General features: G+C 51.4%; 1 protein-coding gene and 1 pseudogene across 4 annotated transcripts in view; both read left to right on the forward strand.

The window, feature by feature from the left end:
* The window catches only part of aop (ETS variant transcription factor anterior open), a 167,257-nt gene that overhangs the window by 49,715 nt on the left and 98,459 nt on the right, over positions 1-19,083 (forward strand). The gene's annotated exons all lie outside the window — the stretch shown is intronic.
* On the forward strand, positions 8,418-8,595 carry LOC126538009 (U2 spliceosomal RNA; annotated as a pseudogene).

The following is a 19,083-nucleotide window of genomic DNA, read 5'->3' on the forward strand; positions in this document are numbered from 1 at the left end:
ATATACTCGCCGCCTCGACCAGACATCGTCAGCACGATACGCGCCGGAGACGTGCGGCTGGAGTCGGCCACATAAAGGGTGTCATGCCAAAGTTTAGGATTGAAGTCCGCGTATACTCGGGGTAACGTGGGATAACATGGTCACAATTAGCATATGACCGGGGTAGTTGTAGAAGTATAGGAGACCCCTTTGCCCTACAGTGGGCGTAGCCAGGCTGATTATTATTATTATTATTATTATTATTATTATTATTATTATTATTATTATTATTATTATTATTATTATACTCGGGGTAAAAGTAAGCTAAGAAAGAGGCCCTGTAAAGGCAAGCCAGTGTAGTGGGCCCTCTCATACCACGCAATTGGGGAAGAGAGGCGCTGTTCGCAGGTAGTTACCGAACAAGTAATGAATGTGCCCAAATAACAGTAATAGCGGCGGCCCAGAATTCACACGAAAAGTCGTAACAGAAAGGAACGCATTAGGGCCGATATTCCCCGCCGTGGAGGCGCGCAGTGGCTCTGGTTGTTGCCCTGCTGAACCCAAGGGCGCGCGCGGATCAAATCCCGGCCCCGGCGGCGGCCGCATTTCGAAGGGGCCGAAATGCAAATGCGCCCGTTTCTGTGCGTTGGGTGCACTTCAAGCAACCCGGGCTGGTCAACGTTGATCCGGAGTTCTGCGCTACGGCGTGCATGCCTCATAATCGCGCCGTGGTTCTGGCACGTAAAACCGGATAGTTTAGTTAAGTTTAATCAGTGCAGCTATTGAGCATACATAAGAGCATATATAAAAGATACAGCAGCTTATCGAGCAAATCTGAGGACATGTGGATCATTTTGAGCATAGCTTTTTCTGCTGGACTCCAGCATTGTGTATGCTCTACAATGATGGAAATTATTATTATTATTATTATTATTATTATTATTATTATTATTATTATTATTATAGCACTGACTCTACGGCGTTACCGTTTATTTACTTAATCTCGGCGCGCCAGACCGTGCACACATGATCCAGAAATTGACGGTGTACTGTATACCGCACTGTTGTGAGGCTCATGACGCTATGTGTAAACTCGGAATGCATCGTCGCGGAGGCTATAGCAATAATACAGTGCCCTAAGCACAACGCATACACTTGCTACCGTAGGAAAATAAGCCTGGGCTGCCGACTGACCCACATATCCCGAGCGGGAGCAGGCGCGGTGTTGTGACGTTTTCCGACGACGCACTGATTGGCGGTATAAAGTGTCAGAAGCGCTCTTACGCTTGGCGTGACTCTCGTGTTCGAACGAAAGAAAATGCACGCAAAATACATGGAGGACGATGACGCTGCCGCCGAGGCGCGTTTTACGACGGGAGATAAAGCGGAATGCAGTCTGTCGTCGCAATAAAACTATGGAACGGCGCCCCCCGTCTTAACGTGGTGACAAAGGATGTCGCCACCGTCAACTCCCTCTGTCGCGTCCAAGTCTTCCAGTACACTGTAAGATAACTTACACCCTAAAAAGTGAAAGAAAGGTGTAAATGTGTCTATAACTCACACCCTTGGGCTGTTATCTGTATAATGGACACCCTAAGGGTGTGAGTTATAGACACATTTACGCCCTTTTTCACTTTTTAGGGTGTAAATTATTTTACAGTGTATACCGTGCATGTCCGCGCCGTAGTACATACATACGCCGAGCTTAACAGATTAATCGACCACTTGTAATTTTCCCTCTCTTAAATTGAGGTGGAAGCCCTCAAAACCACGTAAAAGAAAATACTGAAAGCGTCAGAGCAGCCTAAATGATTTACCATAGAGTACAATCATACCTGCCAACTCCCCCGCATTGTGGGGAACCTTTTGAAATGTGGGCTCGTCTTGCGATTTGAGGAACACTAAATTTGCTTTGAGAAAAAGAAGTTGCACTTGTCGGTTGCCGAGCCTCCCGCAGTCAGTCCCTCGATCGTGTAAGGCTACAAGAGGGGTGCTTCCTTTGAGCAAGTTTATACAGACAGGTCGCTGAAGCAGGCAAACTTGGCGAACAGCCATATCGCTGAAAAAAGTCAGTGCGGTCTAAGAACAATGTTGCTTGTCAGTACACTGTTTGCTCTGCCAAGTCTGTTGCTGCTTTTGTGCTGGGTCTAAACTTTGCCCATTTGTGTTAAAGTGTGTATGTATCCTTGAAAAGGCGCATGCTCCAGGCACGTAATATATATATATATATATATATATATATATATATATATATATATATATATATATATATATATATATATATGTGTGTGTGTGTGTGTGTGTGTGTGTGTGTGTGTGTGTGTGTGTGTGTGTGTGTGTGTGTGTGTGTGTGTGTGTTATTTTGCCCGTCGCTGTAGTGTCAGCGGGATTTGACGAATATTAAAGTTCACAGGTTGGCACGTATGCATAAGACACTTCTACGAACCGGGTGCCGCTTTCGCGAAGCATCCGCCGCGGTGGCTTAGTGGCTGTGGTGTGGCGCTGCTGAGCACGAGGTCGCGGGTTCAAATCCCGGCCGCCGCGGCGTATTTCAAATCCGGGCCGCCGCGGCCGCATTTCGTGGCGTCGCATAGCGTGTTATTATTAATGTCGGTGTTGTTGAGTTTCTGTAACTTCCAAGGTACGTGTCAGTACTCTCGTGGATATTGCGTTATATAAAACCCACACACTGCGCTGTGGAAATGTTCGTAAACATATTGAAAAAGTTTGCCACCTTCTTTAACGTACCTTTGCCTGTTTCCTGTTTCTCACTTTTTCCGTAGTTTTACCATTATGTTCTGTTTGTGGCTTTCTTTATCCGCCACATTGGACAACATTGTTTCTACTTTTTTTTTTTTGCATAGTTGACTCCCTTATCAGATACAAGTTTACTCCCCTCATGACTAACTTCATGGAGCGCGAAGCAATGAAATGCTGGGCTGCGGTTGTATCAGATCGTATACGAGTGCAGATAAGCAGGCTACATATCACGTGTGAGATGTGACGACACAGCGGGAGGGACACATCCTAGTATCCACTCTACCAGTATTTACTGCCATGCATGCCCGGAGTGCATGGCATATGACTCGCCACGAGGGCAGCTGCTTCTTCATTTTTTTTTTCCAGAGCTGAAGTGGCTTGTCATGGTCGCATTTTGAATGCATTTCTCAAAACATCCCTCGAGGCTGTAAAACTGGCCGCTAGTATAAATTGACCGCTCTCGTATAACGACAGTGATGACGACGGCAGCGACGTCTATCGCCAGCCACATTTGTGGGCTCAGACACCGAGTTTTCCGCGAAAGCGTCCGTGCCTCCGCCTTCGAGAGGGAAGCCAGACACCAGCTGAACGAAACCGCCAGACGACTCCCGAAGGACGTGCCACTAGGCGCCTTGCGACCGGAACAGCACCCATCCGCTTGCGCGTAACGCGAGTTCACGAAGTGAAACGTCACTATAAATTCTTTTCTTTTCTTTTTTTAATGTTCCGCGCGTGTACGTACCGTGTAACACTGCCGGCCGAAATGTCTGGCGCTCCCCACGGCCAGTCGTTTTAGAAGGCAGCTCCCACAGGTACTCCCGCGTGGACGACAGCGGCGAATGGCCAGTGAAAGAGTTGATGCGCCCACAATAGCGACTCTGTGTTGGTGTCCGGCACACGCGGTCACGCTCGCTTTCTGCGTGATGTGGACGCGTTGTCGCGGCGGGCCTGTGCGTTACGTGTAATACATGTGTGGGCGCCCGGACTGTTCGGCGCATTGTGACAGCGATAAACGAGGCCGTTCTCATTCGGGACGTTTCGTTACTGACTGCATGGATGCCCGCAAGGGTGGGCGCTGCTGTTCTATTCGGGAGTCATCGCATCTCATTAACGCCCGCCTGTTGGAACAGCTTTTCGCTCTAAAGTGCAGTGTCACCTGCTTCGCTGTTGGGGCTGAAGCGAGGAGGTGCGAAGAGACTTACCGTAGAAGCTGACAGAAAGGAAGAAAAAAAAAATTACTTTTCACTCTCCAAGCCTTGCCTTCGGTGCTTGCTTAGAGTATGGCTCGCCAAGATGATGTTGCTATGACAGCAGGAAAGAGAAGGGTATACCAAAATCGCTCGTCGTTGTCATTAGACGGCTCAGAAACCGAGCTTTGATATCAAAGAAGAGAACAAACGACCATTCCCAACTTGTGTGTCGCGATTCGTAGCTGCTGCTGCTGCAATCTCGACGCGTGGTTCATAGTTAATTTAAACAGCTTATTCTTCGTCGTCGTGTCGTGCGGCCTAAGTTAAATATGAATGCACGTGAACGCGCCCACATATATGTCCTTTTGCGGGCCGTTACATACGAGCTAAAGAAAAAAATTCACCGGCGCCTTATTCTATGCCGACGACTGCAAAGGACGTTAAGTAGAAAGGAGGGCGTCAGATGGCGACAGACACAAACGTGCTCACTACTGATACTACATTACATGCACTACATACTGTAGATGGTAAAGAAGGACTACCTGCATGCGACAGAGGTGGGACGTATTCGGACACCCAGCATACTCTGTGGGATTGCCCAGAAACCAAAGGTAAATTAACAGATATCTTCAGGAAACACAAAATTCAACCAAGGACCCTCGAGGAGCGGCTGCGCAACTCGTCGGCCGACAACGTTACGGCGATGGTCAAGAGGGTGCCACTTCAAAAGGCCGCTACCGTAGGGCATATTACGACAACCTTTGAAACACTCCAGACAGCGGTCGAAATTAATAAATTTCTTATTCTTCGTCATCTCTTGCGCTCCGTGCACTTCTAATATTGTATGATGCAGGGTTCGTAGTAGCTTTCTTTTTTTGTGTGTGTGTGTGAATTAAGGCACTGTCATCCGCGCACTGAGCCCGCTTTCATCAAGTGCTGTTGTGACGCGAACGTATGATTGGTGTTGCTTTTGTTTGTTTTTAATTGCCGATTGGGAAGAACATACCGTGGAACAAGTGCGGTAATGTATACCTTGTTCCACGTTTGCAGCAAGTGGCGCGTACGCAGCCTTTGTTTGTCTGGTCCTCGTCCAGCGAACGTTGCGACACTTGCGGCGGCATTGGAGGGGACCCGTTCTATAGCCGTCTTTTTGGCACCGCACGTCTACCTCGTCCGTCCGGCCCCTCTGCTGGGCTGACACAAGAGGGCGGACAGGCCGGAAGCGTCTCTCGGGGACGCCTCCGTCCGGCTCTCATTCCGCGCCGCGCTTGCGTCGCGAATTCTCTCTCTCTCTCTTTCTTTCTATCTAGTTCGACTCGCACCGAGAACGTGCCTGTACGCAATGATACAAATGCAACGGGAAGTATGGTCCAATAGGTATATACGTGTTCGGCGCGCTACAAAACCGAGAACTATATAGAGTAAAATGGGACATTTAAATCTCGTGCGCGTCTCGTGTGTGCATGTCACTTACGTCCTCGTCTTTGTTTCGCGACGATTACGTATCCGTTATAGCGACTGAGCCAACTAGTCTAGACTTAAAGTTTTGATCCAACGTGTATGGTCTCGATTTATAAGGATGTTCCCGTTAAGACGTCTATGAGCAGTGAACGGCTGACGGAGGACCCCAGCGAGTACACTACTGCGGCCGTGTCTGCCCGCTTTGTGCGTCTTTTGGGGGCTTACCTTGACCCCCAACAGTAGTCGTCAGTCTTGCGTACGCATCGTTTAACGCTCTGTGCATCTACTTTCCTGTGACGAATGATATATGTAAAGGCTGACGCGCATGCCATTCTAGACCTGAAAGTACCGGGAGCTCATAGTTAAAGGCAACGCACGCAATTTAGAAAACCGTTATTGTTGAGGGCGAGATAATCCCTACAGGGTACCAAATATTTGTTACTGTGTGCTTAAACAGACAATAAAAGTACACGATGAATCAGTTTAGATTGGCAAACTATTCCCTTGAAAACTCTATTTTTGTTCTTGGTCGGAAGAGGGTTCCTCACCAGCGAAGAAAATCAACGCCAGTCTTCCTTTTTAAATTGCGCGTCGAAATGTCGATGCGACGTCAGGAATTTCAAGCGAATTTCAAAATTCTCGAAAGTTCAGCCTCCGATTCAGTTGGACTCAAGTGGGTCTAACTCGACTTTCCTATTTACTGTCCCCATTTTGAAGCCGCACGCACAAATCCCACTGGAAATTTCTTCTCTTGCTCCCATACACGCTGGGCTGTCTCATCGGCAGTGGCGTCGCGATGCCAAGCACAGGGTCGTGCGTTCGCACGTAGGCGGCAGTGGTCGTATTCACACGGTAGTGGCGTGGAAAAACGCTGGCGTGTTCAACTTTAGGTGCGAGTTACAGAAACTTGACTGTTTCTAGTTTCTGCGCGGACACCCACTTACGACGATCTCGCAACATCTGTCAGTCAGTAAACAGTCTGTCGATGCAATAAATAAATAAATAAATAAATAAATAAATAAATAAATAAATAAATAAATAAATAAAGTGTCCATATGGCCCTGAACCCGAAGAGCATCGTTATTAGGGTGATTTCTACCGCACCGTTTCTTTTTACCTGCCTGTACTCATGCGCAGTGCAGTATAGGCAAAGACGTTTTTTTTTTTTTTTTTTTTTTTTTTTCAGAGCGCATGTTCAAGCGATGTGTTGCGCTACTTGCGCGGTGTTTTCCCCCCGGTTACAAATCGGAAGCATCCGAGTGCGTGTACCGCGAGGTAGTGCGCACAGACACTTGCACGTGCACGCACACATAGATACTCTCCTTATCGGGTGACGCGCGCTTTGCACTCGTTCAAACTCATGACGGAACTGAAAACTGAATGTCAGGCGTCACGCGGCGGCCCGACGCACCGCGATTACCCTGCGCATGGCCTCCGAGATCGGGAGCGGCGTGCTGTGTAAAGCAGACCTCGCCGCCCGATTTCGGAGGCTATGCTGCCTACCACGGCTTCGAGAGGCGCTCTAGAGCTGATGGAGTTTGCATATTATCCGCGTTATCGCAGCTCTAATTAGAGAACACTAGACAGATTAGAAAGGTCCGCCTTTTTCTCATTCTTTTTTTTCCCCGCCAGTTCCGGGTTTCGCACAGCTGGAGCGGTATTGCGCCCTTCCGGAGAAACCAGTTTCATAGACTGTGCCCCCCCACACCTCTCCCCCCGCTTTCGCTCGTTCCAACCCCCCCTGTTTATTTTATTTGCGTTCCACCGCGGATCTGTCTCTGGCTATATGGCGCGGAGACTAATCACGCTAATCGCTGCTTTATCTTGGTGCTCCGTGCGAAACGCTCTCCACAGCGCAGTCCGCTCAATACCTGGGGAATCTTTCCGACCCGGTGCGGAGCGGGTAATGTTGAAGGACTGTTGCGTATCGTCGCATATTGGCCGCCGGCGTTCCACGCGCGCGGTTTCCTCCGGGAGGGGCTCGCCGTGCTGTTACGCGCGGCTGCCTCTTATCTGCATAGGAAATCTCCGGTGATCGGGTTCCGCGATATGTCGCCGCCATATCGGTCGGTCTTGCGTGTATATCCTCGACACCAGCAGGCCTCGCCGTTACTTTTTATCGTTGTATACTTTCTTCTTTTTTATTTTCTACCTCTCTCTGTATCTCTCTCTCTCTCTTCTGCCTACCCGCCGAGCGTGCTCACGATCGGTTTCGTTTTAGTCGCATGTGGCCCGACTCGACGAAAGCGAATAAGGTCGCGCTGTAATGCCACCGGATGAAGTAGCAACGCGCGCCTTCGCCGGGCGCTCAAGAACGTTGTTTCGGTATAGCGATTACGCGTTGTTACGAAATATGTTGGAAAGATGGTAGATCCGTCCGCCATTTTCAGTCGACGACACAAGTAAAGCCTGTGCACTTTGAGCTGTGACGTTACGCTGAGAGGCCTGCGCTGGAGACACACAGGACACAGCGCTGTGTACCTTCTCTCATGTCGTACGTTTCTTTTGCGCTAAAGACTATGAAGTTGCATTACGAGCAAATCCCACCAGTCCGTTTTGTTGCACTTCTACATAATGTTAAGGCCGTGCTCATGGGTCGTGGCATCTAGCACGTTGCATGCACGATGATGGTACAAGCATAAGTCATGAGCCATTCCACTTTGTGAAGGCGGATGACCAGTGTAGCTGTGTAGCACGCTACACAGGTGTTTGTTATATATACATATATATATATATATATATATATATATATATATATATATATATATATATATATATATATATATATATATATATGTGTGTGTGTGTGTGTGTGTGTGTGTGTGTGTGTGTGTGTGTGTGTGTGCACACACACACACACACACACACACACACACCGGACAACGTGACCGCCGCCCGAGGAGTCGGAGGAGACTAGACACGCGTGAAGTTTCGACGGGACTGCCACCACGGGAGAGCGGAAGGAAAGGAAAGGAGATACGCAAGCGCTTGGAACGCCGACAAAGAGAGGGCGTTGCGAACGTGGACGTGGCCGACGCGGGTCAAAGTGTAGTGTCAGTTCTTATCAGCTAAATATCTGTTACTTGTTGTATTTGGACCCATATTAAACTTATTTTCGGCAAGGAGACGGGAGTGCTTGAAGTCTACTTCACCTCTGCCGCGGGTCGCCCCGGTATGGACTATCTTCGGGATCGGCCCACGGTATTTGCTCGCACAGAAGGAAGAAAGAATGCACGGAACCATAGCCATAAACAGCTTCGCTGCAGTAAGCAGCAGCCGCTTTCGAAAGGGCAGAGCGCACTTTGCTTTGGATGATCCCCACGCCCTGGTAATAGTATTTAAGTATCGGATTTCATGGGCTGTGACTGTTAGCGTCGCCTCTCCGTAGTGCACGTGGCGCTGCGAGGGGGAAAATGGGAACTAATGAAAAGCGAACCATCTGATCTTCTGCCGGCATCATCCTTCTCACCTCACGCTGACGTCACGTATTACGGCACGTCGCGATACCCGGTAAGTGTTTCTTTACTGGGAAGTAGCTCCGCGAAATCTTTTTTGTTTGTCCGTGGTAAAGATAACGGGACCGGCGTCTCGGCCTCCCGCGCGCACATAATTTTTATCTCCCGCGTCGCAAGGTATAAGCTAGCCGGTCGCCGTGGCCTGTTGACTCTCGTCTATTCCCAAGGACCTCACTGTTTGGGGCCCTTGTCAGCGTCGGATACATGACCTGTCGCGCAGCGATGTTACTCGAACGTTGTACATTTATGTTTGCATTTACTTGCTTCCCTGCATGCCGTCCGGGGACGCGTATGTGCTTCTGCCGGTGAGCGCGTGTCTAAGCGCATGCACATAGCGGCAGCAGCAGCTGCCGGTGACTTCGATTACGCGTCGCCCATGTTCGCCTATCTGCACGTGCTGCCGCCTCCTCCTCCTCTTCTTCCTCGTGGCACGCGCAAGTGCGAGGCATATATCCTTCCTCGTGCTCGCTTCCGCCGCGTTCGGAGCCGGGACTTGCCCTTGGTCGCCGATGACGTCACGAGAGGCGGCGTGTGCGCGACCCAGTTTTCGTTTTCCTTTTTATTTCGCCCCCCCCCCCCCCGCCTCCCCCCGTCGACCTCCTCCTTCTGCGATGACCCCGTTTATCGGAAGCCGTCGCGTAACAGTTGGTCTGGAGGGGAGAAGGCCACGCTCCTTGCGCTGCCTGGCGCCGTCTTGTCCGCAGTGCACGCGCACGTGCGTGCTTGCCGCCGCTGTCTCGCAGTCGAGGACGAGAGTGTGTGCGCGCGTGTGTCACGGGCTCGCCTGTGGGCGCCGTGCGCTCATCATCTCCCCGCGTGGCGTCCGTCATCTCAGCGCGGCGTTCCCTCACTCTGACGCCATGCGAGCTGCGACCCGAATGAACGCAGCGGACGACGTGATTTGCCGTTCCCAGGCGGACCGCATATCGCGCTGACGTCCCTCTTCGCGGACCGAGTGTCATTCTGAGTGTTGGCCGCCGTGCAGTGCCATGCCCTGCGTTGGCCCTTCGAGCGGTGAAAAATTTTGGGGGGGACGGACTCAGGCTGCGTGAGCTCGTCCCCTGCGCCTGTCAGCGGCGTTGACGGCTCGTATAGTCTACGAGCGGTAAAACGGTGCAGTGCGCAGAGAATGCAACACCTTAAGGTTCAACGTTGACTGGCTGCGGTATACGTACAGCAGTATGGCCCGACCATGCTCTGTGTTGAAGCCGTGGGGAAAGGCTTGCCTCACAGCTGTTGCTTCATTCACGGAGACCTCCCGCGCTTAACTTATAAACGACACGGTGACTAAAGAAGAGAGAGAGAAAAAACGAAACATAGAACATGCGCCGCCGTCGGAAGCGACGTCATCGTCAGCTTAAACGAGTCCGGTGCAGTATGAGCTCCTCTTCCGATCTGGTCCGGTAACTCCGGGCCGCTCCTAGATGCTAACCACACCCCCCAGTGTGTACACAAGCAGTTTGCCCGAGTTAATTGCTACAATTACCGACTTCTTCGCAATGAATTACCAACTAGCTCGGTCGCACGCTTTGTTTTAATTGTTAAGCCTGACTATAATGTTCTGTCGTTTCCCCCTCATAGGTCACCGCCATTGTGTCGCCATTAGTATCACGCGAGGCTAACAGATTCCACATTTTCAGTTTAAGTGCATTATCAGGAACCTACTTTTCGTCCGCTATCTGCGGTGCATGTTTTAAAATCTCACGTTTCACGACTATACAGTGTTCCTTCCTCTCAATCGGCAGTCGCGGTGCCAATTTCCCTTGAAACGTTTCTTCCACTTGTAGAAGAGAGTGAAGCAGACAATCGGCTGTCCGCAAGAACGCCTGTTTACTTCCGCCTCTTCATCTTCTCTGTGGCGCCCGCCGTACGAGCACTCTAGCCTGACTGAATCTCTTAGTACACTCGGCCACACTGCGGAAGGTAGCTCTGACGGTTGTGAGATGGCGCTAGTGGTGGAAAACTGTTGCATAGAAGACCTGGGAATGGAAGTATAGTCGTCCTTATGACCGTCCAGTGCGCAATCACGTCTCTGGCGGTCGGCTGCTACGCTCTGGTCGCAGCTCTCGCCGACGATTATCTTGTCACAGTTGAAAAAACGGAGCAGGCGAGTGGGGTGGTCCATAACGCTGGTTGCGGTTGGTCGCAGTGCGAAGGTGCTCCGAGGTGCTCAAACCGGCGCTGGTCTCGAGAAAGCGTCGCGCGCGCAGCCGGACGGTCCTCCTCAGAAGCTGTACCATCGACAGGAGATGATCGGCCCGCGATGTGCATTGTGAAAGGCGACGCTGTGAACTTTGCAAGGCTCGAAGCAGGCAACCGCTGTGTCTGCGCCGAAACCGATGGTCTCTTGTGGGCCTGGTCTCTTGTGCGTCTCTTGTAGTCCCTTAGCAACGAAGGAATGTTTCCACATTCGGCTGATGACTGCTGCGAAGTCAGAAGGCGTGGTTTCGACAGCGTGGCAAGTATTTTATGTACAGGATCCGTGGCCAGATTGGCGGGGTCCTGGAGTGGCAGCGCTCCATCATCGGAGCTCGACGAAGTACTAGATGATGGTTTATCCTTACCCACGCCAACGGAAGATGATGACGGGCCGCAATACGCAGCGCGAAAGCTGGCCCGTGCCCTTCAATGCGAACCTCGTTTTGAGCCGAGCCTCGAGTATGCGCCCGGAGGTCTCCCGGCAGCGGGCCACAGATAGGGCTATCTACCGCCTAGTGTGGGGCTGGTAGCGTCGTCCGGTGAACCGGTGCACCCGTGTGTGCGAGCTTCGCAGTTGCGTTGCCGAGTGCAGTGAATAGGATGTGATATCTCGGACTCTGGCAATGGCGGTGTGGTGCAGGATGTCGAACCAGAGCCCGAGACCCGTGGCGGAAAAAAAAAGTAGCTGGCAACCGGGGCCTACATCAGGGCAGGCCGCGAGCCCTTCTGCCAAAACCTTGTCGGGTACACGAGCAGCAGCGAGAGGGGGCTGCTCCCGAACTTCGCGGGGTTGCCAGCGCAGAAGCTCGGGTGGTACATGCGGCCGTGCAAAAGTAGTAGCGCGCCGTCCACTTCCCCGCTCTGGGGTGAAACCGACGGCGACAACCGGTGAGCCGGCGCCTGCGGCAGGGCAGCCTGCAGGCCTCTCCACCGAGACGCGCTGCTGGGCTTGACTGCAGCGTCAAGGCGGTGTACATCACGCGCCCCGTCCATGGAGCAGAGCTGGTTAGAATGTCCGCAGGCTCAGGAGAGCCAGCCCAAAGCAGCTAACAAAGCTTCGGCCCATTCAAGCCAGGCCCATACCTGATGCCTGCGCACGCGTGTCATGCCTTGGCGCCACTGCGAAGTCGGTTTACTGCAACCGTCCATTTCAAGTTGTCCTATGGTACGCTGGTCGTTTCCAGCCAAAGGTCGGCGTCATCCTGAAACCTGCGGAACTCTGGTAGTTCCGAAACAGCTATGGTGAGGCTGTAGGAGAGAATCCGGAGGTTACCCAGGCGACGTAGTCCAGTTGTTCTGAGAGCAGCAAAATGGATCGCATGAGGTCTGTGAGGCTCTCGGGCGAGCGTCTCGATGAGCCGCGAGCTGCATCCACGGAGAATATACGGCAGCGGTAGCAGAACTCACGGCACCCGGACACATGGCCAAAGGAGCTGGAATGCCATCCGTTGAGCCAGGAGCAGTGGTGGCCGCGGTCCTTACTGCAGCCGGAAGCATAGCGTGAACGGCATCCCTTGGCTGCTCAGAAGTCGATGCTGTCCCGGGGAAGATAGCCATCACAAAGGAATCGTGCACGGCCTTCCCTTGCTGCACGACGCACCCAGGACGGCGTGGTCCCACACGAAGGCTGGTCTTACGGTTGTGTTTTCGTCGATGCGTCATTGTAAAGCAGACAGACAATCGGCTGTCCGCAAGAACGTCTGTTTACTTCCGCCGCTTCGTCTTCCCTAGCGCCCAATGTGCCAGTACCGTAGCCTGAGTGCATCTCCTTCTCCTCATTATATATATATATATATATATATATATATACTTGAACAATATTCACATATTTGCTCTCTTCACACGCAGCGCCGGGTGTGTAGAAGAGTGAACAGAGGTATTTTAGTCTGCTGGGGCGATATACTCTCGCCGCTGATTTTGTTGCTGTCATACCTCGGGTATCTTCTTTTGTACACGCGGTCGAATATCGTTAGATGGGCAGTCTTTGTAACTCCAATAGGGATGCAGCCGCCACAGCCTGGATTGTCTTCGGCAGCGAAACGCCGTACTTCCGTTGAGTCGCCGCCGCGGGCTGTTGATTATAGCCGTACCGTATAATACCTATGGGTGCAGGTGTATATATTCAGCGTATAGGAGACTTATCGCGTGCGCGTCGCCATGGGCTGGGGGATGGGGAGGGGGTTGTAGCTGGCTTGGTTCGTGACTAGTTCGCGCCCGTGTACCTTGCATCCGCTGCGGCTACAATAACAGGAAGGGGGACGGTCTGCAAAAACGAGCGGCTCCCATGTCGGAGACGCGTCTCAGTGGCGGCGGGCAGCTCTCTCTACATATCCCATCAACTCTGTGCAGCGCGCCGAACGCCCCAGGTCGTGCCGGCCAGTGGCGAACGCGAAAGCGAGCACTCGCCCATTGTTCAGCGCTAATCCTCGCTCCGCCAGACGCCGTTCGAACGGAAGGATTACCGGGGCCCTCTCTCAGCGGAGCAACCGTGCTTCTTTCTCGGAGACACGCGGCCGGTTCTCGCTTCTGGTTGGCTGCGTACGCGTGGCCCACGTGTACACGGTTGGCTGCACTGTGCGGATTTTGTTTGTACCCGGCCGCACGCCGTACACCTGCTGCGTCTCCTGCGAAGGAAGGAAGCGAGAGTGGCGGCGCCGACGACGTGCGTGTGTCTGCGTGCGTTGGGTGCCTGTACGCTGCTGCGCTCGCCTCTTTCTCCCTGTGCCGCTCGTCCGGATGCATCCGGCCGCGGTGCTGAGTGCTCGGATATGTGCGTCGCCGTTCGCGTCCGGTTGCCGTGGAGGAGAAAGTCACTGTAGCTTCCGGTAGCGGGCGCTGCTGCAGGCTGCGGATCTGGGCGCGTACCTCCTATTGCAGTACAGCGAGGTGTAGTTTTTCAGCGTGTTGTCAGTGAACGCTATATCGATATATGGGCCCGTAGTAATATCAATAAAGAAATGAACGAAAGAAATACACGTTGCCAGAAAGACGGGCTTCTAAAGCTCATCATATTTTAACACTCCCTGTTCGGGCTAAGGATAATTCATTGAACAAACACTCAATCTTGGAAGTTTTGAGTATTTCGTAGTGAACGTATACAGCTGAAGGATGCGAGAATGCGTTGTAATCCGTGAAGTCACACCAACGTGCCGGCGCTGCGGTTCGGATGCGAAATTCAGGGAGGGAAAGCTTCAAGCTTGCCCTTCGTTTCTTTTTCTTCACTAGTATTCGTGAATTAGTGAGTGTCAGTGGTCTATCTGACCTGTAGTGGCCTTAGAGAACGGCACATCCTTCTAATATACCGGGTGTTTCAGCGAACACTTTCAACAATTTTTAAAAATTGCCTGTCGCAGATAGCACAATTCTAGCCCTATGAAATGGTCTACTCGAAGAAGCGGACATTACTTGCACACACACACACACACACACACACACACACACACACACACACACACACACACACACACACACACACACACACACACACACACACACACACACACACACACACACACACACACACACACACACACGCACATGCACACACACACGCACACGCACACACGCGAAATATAGAATCGGGCAATTACCAAACATTGATTGATTAAGTTTTTAACTAATCATCTTATTGCACCTATATCAATTTCCGAATTCTATTCGGGGACTTGGCAATGCGGATTCACTTGGAATGGGTCCTTAGGATGACACCAGTTTCGAGATATCAATTTTCGAACTTTGCGGAGAAATCCATTGGCGTTCCAATAACTTTTGTGCTTCAATGCATGAAAAGACGTTTTGTTCAGAAAGTAAGTGGAACGACAATGCATTGTAACCGCAAGTTTGACAGCGCATATTTCGTAAATGATGTCATCCACACAATTATATTCAAGTGGATATGCCTTGCAGTCTCGCCCGCTAGAATTTGTAAATTGCAATATCTGCTATAACGTTTTCAGTTAACTTCATTAGTGAACTTTTGTTAACTATTCGATTATGCATTTCAATTTTTTCTGCAAGTAATGTCCTCCTCTTCGAGTAGATCTGACTATGGACTAGAACTGCTCTATCTGCCACAGGCAATCTAAAACAAAATTTGAAAGTGTCCGCTGAAACAGCCGATAATGCACAATATACCTGCAATAGCAATATGTACCCCTGAATTGGCATTGCAATGTTAATTACTGTAACTAGCTATTCATGTAAGATAACTCTGTGTTATATAGTTGTAATCTGTCGTGCGTACTTTATCCATAGAAATTTATATCTGCGACACAGCTGTGCAAAGGCATAACTGCGATGTCGGCCATTGGCGATATTCGAGGAACTGGTTCAGAACGAAAATGTGCACGCCGAGTTTGCGCAGCTGTTTTCTCGTCGCGTGGATGTGCCGTGCGCGATGATGCGTTTTCTCGTTCGTGCACTTTTATTTTTCTCTCCCTCTCTCTTTGGAGCGCTTTTTTTTTTTTCGGTCGCCCGCCTCTTTCTGTGAAGCAATTCGATGGTGACCAGCTGCTCCTGCGCAAGCACCGCCGTGTACACTGTATCGACACTGCTGTTCCAGCTGCAACGATATTGCAGAAATGATACAGAGGTGGGTGTAGGCAGTGCGCTACATTGTCGCCGGGCCATCTTCACACTAGGCTTCTTGCCCGGCTGCGTAATTACGGCCGAGATTTATCGGTCTGTGCAGACATCGGTAAGAGAGCGCCGGTGCCCTCTAGATTGATAGTCGGCGAGTCGGTGGTGTGTCGAGGGAAGGGGAAGTGCCGTCGGTGTTGCTCTACGAGGACGGGAAAGGGTGTGCGTGTGTGTGTGTTGGTTGGGTTAGGGCGCAGGAGGGGCGGTGATGATGGGGAAGGGAAGATCCTTTTCCATTGCTCGAGGTTGTTGTTTATTCTGGAATAAACTGCGCTAGTGGAACAGGAGACCGCGCCAATCGCCACGGTTGTTGCCGCGCGTGCTATAGGTTGGCCGAAACCGTGCGCGCGCAGCTGCCGCGCGCGGCGGGACGTACACCCGTGAGCAAAAGTATACGGACCAGGGGTTGCGTGATAAGACCATTTTTCCCCCCTCTACCTGCGAACGCAACTTGAAATTGAGGACTGCAGTCCAAACTCGGCATTGCGAACTTTTCAATGCGTTCGTTAATTCCCGTTTGTGCTTGTGTAAATTACGAAGAAATTCAATTTTTTCGGCGGCCCTGTAGTCCGCATGCTTTCGCTCGCGGGTGTACGCGCTACCGCAGCCGTGCAGTCGCAAAAGTCAGTCGGTGCACGGGTGTTGTAGTATACGGGCAAGGTATGTACAGGCGCGCCCTGAGCAGCGAGCGGGCTTCCGATCCCGTTTCGACACTTCCGCCGACACAGGCGACGCCGTCGAACCTCACCAGCTGCGGGCGACGCTCGACGTCGCCGGAGATCGAGCGGGTCGACCCCATTTTTTTCTTTTTTTTTCCTCTTTATCTTTCAGGCCCTCGCTTCCCTTTCAGTTATGGCTGACGAGCTTTTCTTATTCCTTTTCTTTTAGTTTCGCTTTGTTGTTGTTTTCCCAGTGCTTCCTCTCCGCACCTGCCCACCAACCGCACACACAGGCGGTGCCACGATCTCTTGTCCTTTTTTTTTTCCCCTCTCGTCCCATCGAGGTGCAGACGTGCGCATTGCACGGGGATAAAAGGTGACCCTGTCGTCGTTTCGCAAAGAGCAAGAAAAAAAAAAACAGCCCGATCTGGGAAGGCGAGTGCGGCCCCCTCTGCGGCAGGATATTGCGTGATTCGACAGACGAGGAAGGAAGTCGGCGCGACCTTCGAGCTGGCCCGCATTTCTTTCTTTTCTCTCTCTTTCTGCCAGAGCTGAGCAGTAAATGGGAGAAGGTGAGCGGGCTTGCGTGCACGCGCGCTGGTGCGGTCCAGCACGCGTTCGGCAGCGCACACGTGGTGTCGTTACGTACACAGGTGCGCGTGCGATGAAGCGTGCGCCGAAAGTTTACCGTCGTGGCATTGTTTAGCCTTCTTTTTCTTTTTTTTTGTGACGTCCCGACAGCGTGCTTCTCCTAGAGCGCAGTATGTGCGCTATTGCAAAGAGCGAAATTTTACGGTCCATCTTTCGCTACCCACAGAGAAAGTGTACGAGTTGCCGTGGCGCTTATGCCGCCGAGAGCGGGGTCGCGGGTTCGACTCCTGGCCGCCCGAGCAGACGTATTCCGACAGGTGCGGAATCGGAAAATGTGAAAAATGCTGGTCCACCGAACATTGGGCGCACGTAAAACAACCTCACGTGGCCTGTACGGAGCCCTGCCCCATGCGGAGTACGTTATAACGTCTGTGTGGTGTTCGCCTTTGGAACAATAAACGCAATTAAAAAGTCAATCAAATAGTGAATGAATGGATGAATGAATGAATCAAACAGTGAAACACGTACGGCACTGGAGGTCCATTCGTTTCGCATTTACACGGGCCATCTCAATAACCTCAACGCAACGTAGTGCTAACGATGAGGATTTCTTCCTTTCATCGGAGTTGTCAACTGTCGGATCTAAAAAGCTCTAGTATAAGTCTGAGTTACAACCACCATCGATGGGATTAATTGAGTTGCGTGTGCCGAGCAGCGCAACGCTATAACTAAATATTTGCTTTCACAGTGTGCTCGGGAAGTACGTGGTTTCCCGATCCCCTATAAAACTTGCGTCCTAACTGAAATAGTTGCGAACGCGTGGCGTGCTTATGGGCGCGCTGACAGCGTATTGCGCTGAAGCGTGCGCATCACGGGAATCGGATATGTGTCGTTGAGAACGCTGTCCTTCATTATACCTGCCTCCGATCTTGTTCAGCTAGCAGAAAGGAGTCGTCGCTGTTGGCAGTTTCAACACGAAATTGACACAGTCAAGGGTGTCAACCGAAGTATAGCTTACTTCAATCTTTTTCCCGTTTGCGTGTACTGTCGATGTGGCTGGACGCTAACATGCCTGATGCTTCCTACCACCATTTATAATTCGCGTCTGTTAAACGTAAATGCAGCGTCATGCTTCAACGAACGCATTCCTTCTCATTTGGCCCTTATTGAGCCGTATACACTTCTCTGCAGAGTCGTTTATGCCACAGCCGTATCCTCATGCACAAGTTGAATAGCTGTCATAGCTGTCGCCGACGCGGCTTGATTCGTCCGTCGACAACCTTGAGTTCTTGAAGGCGACAAGTGAACTCAATGCACTGTCACCGCCGCGCGATCAGAAACGCACGGGTGCGTTCGGCCTAGTGGTCGTGACACGGTTAACATTAAAAAAAAAAAGGAAAACAAAAACCGCTCGTGAGTAAATTGCTTTGCATGCAGCCTCAGCAGGGAATCGAACCCTATAGGTCGTGTTCAGCAGCAGAATGCCACAGCCACCAAGTCACCGCTGCGGCCAACCGAATTCTGTGGCCGGACTTGCTAAACTGTGAATATCTATAGACCGTTTTTTCGTAGGCGCCGCCATATTGTGAACGCAGTGGCGCCGCCTATGAGCAGCGCCATACTGGCTTGGGTGAAAGCGGTCTCTTGCATGGCAGGTATACGCACGGCGGCAGGTTCTGGCGTTTGTTTTCGCGGTCGTGCGGTCTGTTTAGTATGACGTGCGTCTTCTAGGTGGTAAACGGTCCTGTGAGACGTGCTGAAGTCGTTTAAGGCGTCATGGCCGGAATCTCTGCTGGCCTTGAGGTGGACGGAACGCGCAGCGCGATGTGTGCGCGCATATTTGAGCCGACGATCAGCCTCAGAGATCAATTGTGTATTTCTGAATGCTCCAATCACTAATGTGACCTTATTGCAGTATTATCCTCTATTTCTAAGCGTCGGTTTAGGAGCCATTAAACATACGCGACGATCGTAACAGCGTGGGTACCGTTCTGCTACGATAGGAGCTGTGCTGTTATACTTTGACAAGCGTTCAAACCGTTAGCTGCAGGTTACATTGCGTGACTACTTGGTTGGATGGATGAGGTTTCC

This window comes from Dermacentor andersoni, chromosome 4 (assembly GCF_023375885.2).
Source record: "Dermacentor andersoni chromosome 4, qqDerAnde1_hic_scaffold, whole genome shotgun sequence".
NCBI classification, from domain to species: Eukaryota; Metazoa; Arthropoda; class Arachnida; order Ixodida; family Ixodidae; genus Dermacentor; species Dermacentor andersoni.